Genomic DNA, 9744 nt, shown 5'->3' on the forward strand with positions numbered 1-9744 from the left:
ACACTCCTGTGTCCAGCCGGACTGAGTACTGCCTGGATATATCTTCCCTTCTGTCCTCCGAGCAAGCGTGGATGGAATAGGGAAGGTCAGTCTAGAACCTACTGAGGCATCGTCTAGCTTCTCTATGGCCACAGGTTAGAGCTGTCAGGTGGACAGGAAGAAAGTCCTCTATATTGTGAAGACAATTGTGAGGGGCGGGGCAAAAAGAACTGGACCTGGCTGGGAAGATGGCTCAGTGTATAAAGCAGTAGCTGTGCAGGTATGAGGGCCCAAGCTCAGAACCCCAGAACTTAAGTTTAACTATCAGAGTGGTGCGTGCCTGTAATGCTACTGATCCCAGGGTAAGGTGGGAGGTGGAGATGGAGACAAAAGAGTCTTCAGAAGTTCTGGGGCTCCTTGCCTGGAGTAGGCCACAGTGAACAGCAAGAGACCCTGCCTCAAAGCAGGTAGAAGGTGAAGACCGACACCTGAGGCTGTCCTCTTACCTCCGTATGCAAGCTGTGGCATACATGTGCCTACACACACACACACACACACACACACACACACACACACACAGAGAGAGAGAGAGGGGGGGGAGGGAGGGAGGGAGGGAGGGAGGGAGAGAGAGAGAGAGAGAGAGAGAGAGGGGGGGGGGGAGGGACGGAGGGAGGGAGAGAGAGAGCAGGGGTTGTTACTGGGCCCACACAACTAAGAATGGAGCAGTAGACATTCCTTTGCTTACTCCTCTCTGATGGTTTACGTGGCCAAGGAAGCATCGCTGAAGGCTCCCATTGCCCTGCCTTCATGTCTAAGTCAGAGCCTCCCAAGGAACTGGAATGGACGTGGAAGCTCTTCATCAAAGGGCTGGCATTCAAAACAACCCACAAGAGTCTGAAGAGCCATTTTGAGCAACGGGGGAACATTCACTGACCGTGTGGTAATGAGGGATCCAAGGACCAAGAGCTCCAGGAGCTTTGGGTTTGCCACATACTCTGCTGTGGAGGAAGTGGATGGATGCTGCTATGAATGCAAGACCACACAAGGGGGCTGGAAGAGATGTAGAACCTGAGAGAGCCGTGTCAAGAGAAGATTCTCAGAGACCAGGTGCCCATGTAAAGAAGATTTTTGTTGGTGGTATTAAAGAAGACACTGAAGAACATCACCCACGAGACTATATTGAATAGTAATGGGGAAACTGAAGTGATTAAAATCATGACTGAGAGGCAGTGGGAAAAAGAGTGGCTTTGCTTTTGTCACCTTTGGTAGCCATGACTCTGCCGATAAGGTAGTTATTCAAAAATATCATCCTGTGAATGGCCACCATTGTGAAGTAAGAAAAGCCCCGTCAAGGCAAGAGATGGCCAGTGCCTCATCCAGCCAGAGAGGTCGGAGTGGCTCCGGGAACTCTGGTGGTGGTCGTGGAGGCGGTTTGGATGGCAACGACAATTTTGGTCGAGGACTCAACTTCAGTGGTTATGGTGACTTTGGCGGCAGTCGTGGTGGTGGTGGCTTTGGTGGCAGCCATGGTGGCTTTGGTGGCAGCCGTGGTGGTGGTGGATATGGTGGCAGTGGGGATGGTTATGATGGGTTTGGTAATGACAGAAGCGATTTTGGAGGTGGTGGAAGCTACAATGATTTCGGCCATGACAACAACCAATCTTCAAATTTTGGACCAATGAGGGGAGGAGACTTTGGAGGCAGGAGCTCTGGCCCTTGTGGTGGCGGAGGCCGGGACTTTGCTAAATCATGGAACCAAGGTGGCTGTGGAGGTTCCAGCAGCAGCAGTAGCTGTGGCAGTGGCAGGAGGGTCTAGTTATGTGGCAGGCAGGAGAAAAAGCTTAGCAGGAGAGGAGAGCGAGAGAAGTGACCGGGAAGCTACAGGTTACAACAGATGTGTGAACTCAGCCAAACACAGTGGTGGCAGGGGCTAGCTGCTGCCAGGAAGACATGGCTTTAGACAATACTCAGGTGCATGGGCAAAAAGAACTCCAGGACTGTGCATTTGTGACTAACTGTATAACAGGTTATTTTATTTTCTGTTCTGTGGAAAGTGGAAAGCATTCCAGCAAAGAGCTTTACTGTAGACCCTTTTTCACCCATGCTGTTGATTGCTAAATGTAACAGTTTGATCATGATGCTGAAAAATAGAACAGTAAACTTTGAGGTGGTGCTGATGCTGTGAAAGCCATATATCAAGCATGATGTAATAAAATTTTTATATAAATCATCAATATATACATTTATATCAATATAAGTTATATAAATTATCAATTTATATTAAAATTAATAATTTATATAACATTATCATTGAGATATAATAAAAATAGTTTACTCAACTTTGGGAATTTCACCACCCAGAATATTACCTGCATTAACAAACATCAGCAGATGTCTGTGGCCATTGCACTGAAGAAATCAAGGTTCAGGGGAGGGGCACATGGCTAGGATGGATGATGAATCCTTTTCACCGCACTCCAGACCATTTTAATGCAAACAGAAAACCCATAATGCATTTCCTGGGAAGAGGTCCTTTCAGCACAGCCCATGATCACAGCTTTCCAGTAGATGGCACCAGAGAGCTGAAAATAATTGCAGAGACATTGCCACTCCGGACCACCAAAGCTGGGTAGTAGGGACAACCACAGGGTAGGGACATGGGTTTAAGCTGCAAGTGGGATGGATGGAGTTACAGGGTAGGTACGTGCATGCAGGGAGCTGCGAGGAGGTTCATTCGGGGCTCAGACACTCAGCCTATACAAAGGGACATGTGGGGAGTGTTTGGGGCAAGAGCTCACAGTTTAAGGGGAGACTGGCTTTAGAAAATGGGGGTGATAGCTTACTGAATCGCTTGGAAGAATCAAACCAATTACTGAGGTTGGATCTGGCATGTCCTCAGAGCCTGCATGTTGAAGGCTGGGTGCCCAGAAAAGCATCAATTGGGAGGTGGTAGGAACTAGGAGGCAAGTCTACTGGGGGCCCTCCAGGTGGCTGTGGGTGTACCCTCAAAGGGGACTGTGGGGAGGGGCCTCCCCCTGGCACATGGGTTTCAGGTGCTTGTTTAGGTAGCTTATAGCAGGTTGGGGCTATATGCCTTTTTAGAGTGAAGGGCAGATTAGGAACATGTGGGGGAAAAGACCTCTTCTGGTGAGCAAGGTGGGGTGGGGTGGGGGTGTTACAGTGTTCTAAAGAGAGCGGAGGCAAGGTCAGGAAAGCAGACAGGTGCCCTTCATTAAGGTAGCAGAATGGCAGAGAAGCTTAGAATCACAAGGCTTCTCCTTTGCTGAGTGGAGCTGGCAGTCTGAGCCAGCCTGAGCCTTTTCCAGCAAAACCCAGGCACATAGAGGGACCCTCATGGCCAACAGCAACAAATGTCACCTCGAACTGTGCTCAGGGACTCTCTCCAGGGACCCTCCTGGCTCCCAGAAGCTGTCTGGCAGACAAGTCTGGCTAGCAGATGGAGTGAGCAGGCAGATGCGAGGCCCTCGCAGCCAAGACATTCCTGTGGACATTAAATAAGGCCACCGTGGCTCAGGGGAGCCATCGGCTGTGCTCCCGACCACCCCAGATGTCAGTCAGACATGATGGCCAGATGGATGTCTGTCTCTTTGTGAGTGTTTAAGTAAGAACCAGTTCTCACCAGCCTTTATGAGTGTCCTAGAACAGCACAGAAGGCAATCTCTTATCTCTCTCTTCCTTTGAAGAAAAATGTTGAGTCTCACTGTTTAGGGGGCCTCTGGAGGAAGTGATATGATACCATCCATCCCCCTGTATACACAGGTTAGGGGTGCCCTGCGGGGAGTAGGTCAGAGGAACTGGCCTGCCTTTTTCTCCTCGTCGTTGTGCAAATGTAGACTAGACACATTTCCACGCCAAGCACGCCTCATTTCCTGACCAGCCTCTGCGGCTCTGAGGCCACCCAAGTCCTTGGAATTTGGTTTTGGCACAAACAAACTAGTGCCTCTCCCACTTACTGCTCCTCCCCCCACCCCATCTCCCCTGTGGGCCTTAGTTACTCATTAGATCCCAGCTTTTATCTGTGGCATGAACCCAGAGAGAAATGGGAAAGTGGCTGCCTCTGCCTGGCACATTGGCTCTTGGAGTTGATTCACAATCCAAGCCTGGGAATTCAGGTCTCTGATTTTTTTAAAAAAATATTTTTTACATATCCATTTATATTATTATACACATGTACAATAAACTACCTACAGCAGGAACCATGAGACAATCAGGAGCTATATAATGTTACATTCATAGTGTTTGGGCTATTTGTATTTGGCAGCCTTGAAGATAGCATCTTTCCTATCTTGGTGCGTCTAAAATTCTGAATGTAAATCAATATCTATCATATCTTGTCATTGTCATTATCAACTTAAAACATCTACCTAGACATAAAACATCCTCACCCCTAAACAACTAAGCTTAACTGTAAAACTAAACTATCTGGTCTTCAACCCCATCAGAGACTTGAGAAGGAATAAAATTAATTAGCTGAGTAAACAGGTGGGGCAGGTTAGCAGCTTCCCAAATGTGAAGATTACAAAGACAGTTTGCTACCTGAATAGTTACCCAAAACTCTCTCTAACACTGGCCCAGTCTTCTGTCCCAATATATCTGACAGACAAATCTGATGTTTAGGTATCTCAGTGTGCGCTAACCGGTGTCACTTCTGGTGCCACCTTTATTGTAGCACTGGCCTCCCCTTGGGCCAACCCCCTTGACATGTTGCCGATTTGCTGGTGTGTTAATTAGCCAATCATCTGAGGCCACTGACTTCTGTGTGGCAGGTTGTGGCCAATGGGATATGTTCAGCAAATGCTTGGTTTTAGTGTTCCAGTAGTGGGTATGGAAGCCAGGCCTGTATATATGTCAGACAACCAGTCTACCACTGAGATCCAGCCCCAGCCCCTTTAAAAACTTGTATTTATTTTTAGGTAAGGGCTAGCCTTGAACCTTCTGCCTCTGCCTCCCTAGAAGCTACAGGCCTACACCACTGAACCCATTGCTGAACACATCTTTTAATTTAGATGTTTTGTTTGGTTTTGTTTTTATGGGACATTGCTAATCCTGGACAGACCTCCCAATGGCAGAATTTGCCAATTTCATATAAAGTAAAGGACTTAACTTTTACACATGTGAGTGTTCATATGCATGCATGCGTGCATGTGTGTGTGTGTGTGCGTGTATGTGTGTGTATATGTGTGTGTGTATGTGTGTGTGTGTGTGTGTGTGTGTGTGTGTCTAGGCCAGAGGTCGACATCACGCGTGTCATTCTCAATCACTTCTTTGCCTTAGCTTTTTGAGACAAGGTCTCTCACTGAACCTGGGCCTCACTGACTATCTACACCGACTGGCCAGCTAGCTCCACAGGTCCTAGCGCCTCTGCCTCCCCTGTGCTGGGATTACAAACCCTGCCTGGCCTTTTAGCATGGGTAGAGGGGAGAAGTCACTTCATCAACTCAAACCTGCCTTTTATGGGAACCAATCCAAGGCGCCCGTGTTCCACATTCTCCATTAGACTCATCATGCTCAGGGCCAGCAATCACCCGGAGCCAGGCACCAGACTGTGAGGGCCAGCCCAGTGATTATCCAACGCAGCCAACCACGGGCCTGATGTCCCTCCCTCGCCTTCTCCGTTTCCAGGGACACCATAGAAAAGCTCTTGCCTGCATATTGTCCTTGCTTACCATCTCCCGACCAACACGAGGCTTCCTTTACACAGCTGGGGAGATGCCCTGTGAGCTGCCCGAGAGTCTAGAAAATTCTTGAGATGGGGCAAAGCTCTTGAGTTAATGAGTGATGACCTAGCAAGCACAAAGCACTGGGTGATCCCATCCCTATAGTGGCTGTACATGCATGTAGCTCCAGCTCTGGGGTTCTGGGGTAGTGGAGGTAGGTTCAGGAGTTCAAGATCATCCTAAGGATACTGGGGAATTTGAGGGTAGTCTGAGCTACATGAAAGTCTGTTGCCCAAAGCAAGGCTTCCTTCATGATAGCCACGCCCATTTTTGTGTATCTCACTATTTCTAAATAAAACAACTATTTATAAAAACACCCATTGGCTTTTGCTCCTGTACTGCACCCATGGTGTGTGCGTCCCACAGAAGTGCAGCCTGTTGTTAAGGTTCCCACACCCTCCCTCAGGCCTGATTCCTCTCTGACTCCCCCTCCCCCACCCCCCCACCCCCCACCCCCCCAACCTCCCCTGCCCGTCACCTGTTAACCATCCCAGGGCCAGGACCTACTATGATCCCCTGCACCACCCCTCACCCACTGGAATGCATCTTCCCGAGTGGGTGTTGCTTCTTATGAGAGGGGATTTGTGGAGAGCATCTCTCTTGCTGGGAAACGGGTGAATGTGCAATTAGTTTTGATGCCATTCCAAAAAGCTGTCAGTCACCAGTCACATTTCCTTTTTCTCTGCAAGCCCCTGTGGGGGATCTTGTTTCTGGGGTCTAATCCCCTATCATGCAGGTGAGTGAAGAGCCCAGAGGCCTGGGAAGGGCTGCACAGCAGCTTCCAGGTGCAGCCACCAAGACAGCCACTGACAAATGAAAGCAGGGTGCTTCCTACTGGTTGGCCCAGGAGCCAGTCACTGGGCTCTTTGACTTGAGATCATGCCAGTGACTTGGTCCATGGTTTCCTGTCTACTGGCTGGGCCTCCTGGGGGTGACAGGGAGAAACTTGTTGTCAGATGACTTCTGCTCCATTTGCTTTCATGATTAGCTAAATATGGAGGATTTTATGGTTCCTGGGTTCATTTCTCTTTTTAACGTCTTTTTTTTATTTTTTTATTTTTATCCTTTCCCCCAGCTCCTGACTTAGAGGGCAGGACCTATTTCAGTGACAGTTTGCTGGTGTGGAGAGTGGGAGGGAGTTCCTGGGCCAACTCAGATACAATCTTGGTTGTTCATTCCTCAGAGGCATGCCAGAGGCGTCCTCCATTGAAAAAATGTATTTTACATCTTAGGAAAGTGCAAAAGTATATTGTTTTATAGGAAAAATACAGGCATGAAGACAAATATTATGTTTTAAATGTCCATTTAATAAAAAATAATAGCTGAATATCATTTTTAAGAATTAAATTGTAATAGAAGTTAATGTGTTTTTTTAAAATGTTAAATTTCATGTATATGAGCATTTTGCTTGTATGTCGGTCTGTCTATCATGTGCATGTCTGGTGCCTATGGATACCAGAAGAAGCCATCAGATGCCCTGAAAATGGGGTTACAGACAGCTATGAATCACTGTGTTGGTGCCGGGAATGGAACCCTGATCCTCTGAAGGCCAACACTCTTCATCTCTGGGCCACTGTGCTGGTCCCCAGGAAGAAAAGTATTATTTAAAAATGTCACAAGTCAGAAATAATTTTTGCTCACATCTTGAATAGGTTCCTTTCAAAACTTTTACTCATTTACTAAATGTCTTATTTTTATTTGTGTGTGTGCAATCTCCCATTTACAGCTTTTTCTTCACCCTTCAGAATATCATACATGTACACAGCAGAACATGATTGTACCTTCCCCAGCTCCCCCACATGCCCCTTTCCAACTTCATGTTTTGTTTTGTTTTTTTTAAGTAACCTCAATGTTTTAATCAAACAAAACAAACAAGCAAATGTTCCCATCAATGGTACCTCCCTCCTTAGTGCACCAGCTCACAGTGGCAGCTTCTGTGGGAGAGTACGTAGGTCCGTCAGACCTTGAGTTGTTTAAGCAAACTCCCGTTCTTATTCGGTCCCCGCCCCCCCAGGTTTTTACTATTGTAATAACGTCTCTAACAAACAGCTTGCTTCATACATTGTAATTGTCCAATTATCCTCTCAGGCCAAATGCTTGGAAATGCGATTACAGAATTAAAACACAGTCATGTTGAATAAACACTCGGGGGAAAAAAAAAACCCGTGGGCCAATTTATACTCTGCGAAGAAGAATTTGAGCAATGCTTTCCCTGAGCTCTGCCTGTCACTGCAAAGTGTGGTGGCCCCTCTGACAGGTGAACCCAGCAAATGCAATAAACCCCCCTCCTTCTCCCAGGAAAGCCCTCTTCTCCTGACCTCACCATGTAATATGAGCTTGGGGTCCTGTAGCCCGATGAGCCCTGCCTGTGGGAACCCAGGCAAGTCACACCATCCCTGTGCCAGTGTCCTCAGCTGTAGCATGAACACAACTTAAACAGGCATATTACTGAACGGTTGAGGGGGTCGAAGCAGAGAGCATCCCCACGGTGGTGTTTGAGACACTATGTCTCTCAGTAAACTTCTCTTCAGAGGGTCTTTAAGATGTCATGTGCAGATGGGTGTGGTGGTCAGTGCTTATAGCTTCAGCACATGGGAGAGGTGGAGGCAGGCCAATAGAAAGCTGAAGGCCAGCTTGAATTGTCACGAGAGACCTAGGGCTCATAAGAAAAGTGCTTGCTTAGCGCTTGCTATGCGCACCCCGGGTTTGACACCCCCTGTGTTGTAAGAAAAAAAAAAGTCCGTTGACCTGTTGCTTGCTTTTAGTAGACCCACAGCGGACAAGAGCTTTTGAACACCGCTGAACACGGAGGGGCCCTGTGCACAGCCTAAGCTCTTGTTGCAGGGGAGGAGCAGTTACACATGGCCTCTGCGTGGAAGTTTCCACTGCTTGTCCTACATACGCATGCGCACACCTAGTCAGCGCGTGTTCAATTCGGCTGAGGATTCATGGGCACATTGTAAGATTTTGCTTCTGGAGACATCTGAGCAAATTACCTCTCTGTACCTCAAGTTTCATTCTCCAGCAAATAGGATCCTTGGTAGTGCACATCTCACGGAATTAAGATGAGCATGAACTGTGGGAGAGGGGCCTCCTCAGGGAGTAGGGGTGCTCCAGTTTGTCCAGCTGCGCTAGTGAGGTGACTGAGGTAGGATATGTCTGCTCGCTGTCTCTCAATGGAAGAGCAGGAAGGACAGAAAAGAGACGGCCTCGCTTCAGTTTCCCTGAAGGGACTTCAGCCAAAGGAGGGTCACTTATCAGGGTCACGTGTCTGTCTCAATTCTTCCTGCTTCTTGTTCTTTCAACTCCATCACCACATCGGGGAGACAATTCTCTCAATGCAGCTTGAACCTCCTGGCTTCGGGTGTGGAACGTTCCTTGGATGTCCTTGGAGGCCACCATGTTGCTTGTCATCCTCGGTGTCTTTGGGCCTGGGACATACCTTGAGCCACAAACAAGCCATGCGCCTGAACGTGTAAGCAGAAGTGGGGTTTTCCCAGATCAAGGCTTTCCATCAGTTCACGCTCACTTTCTCCTTTGCGTTCAGTCCAGGACCCCAACCCATGGAACAGTGCCACCTACATTCAGGTGGATCTTTCCACCTTAATGAATGCAATCTAGAAACTCTCTCACAGGCACCCACAGAGGCTGGTCTACCAGATGACTATAACGCTTGTCTGTATTGAAATTAACTACCATAGAGACAAGGCCTTTAAGACATTTGTGTTTGGGGGGATTTTTATATATTTTTTTATTAATTCATTCATATTACATCTCAATTGTTATCCCATCCCTTGTATCCTCCCATTCCTCCCTTCCTCCTGCTTTCACCCAATCCCCCTCCCCTATGACTGTGACTGAGGGGGACCTCCTCCCCCTGTATATGATCCTAGAGTATCTAATCTCTCCTTGGTAGCCTGCTATACTTCTTCTGAGTGCCACTGGGCCTCCTCATCAAGGGGACGCGGTCAAATATGGGGCACCAGAGTTGGTGTGAAAGTCAGTCCCCACTCTCCACTTAACTGTG

The 9744-nt window shown here is 48.0% G+C and overlaps 1 pseudogene across 1 annotated transcript; it reads left to right on the top strand.

Moving 5' to 3' along the window:
• The first annotated feature begins 786 nt into the window (after positions 1 to 786).
• Positions 787 to 1849, top strand: LOC311591565 (heterogeneous nuclear ribonucleoprotein A1-like; annotated as a pseudogene). Its single transcript has one exon. The product of its transcript is annotated as a heterogeneous nuclear ribonucleoprotein A1-like (transcript).
• The last annotated feature ends 7895 nt before the right edge of the window (positions 1850 to 9744 follow it).

The sequence above is a fragment of the Acomys minous genome, assembly GCF_964271855.1.
Source record: "Acomys minous genome assembly, chromosome: 1".
NCBI classification, from domain to species: Eukaryota; Metazoa; Chordata; class Mammalia; order Rodentia; family Muridae; genus Acomys; species Acomys minous.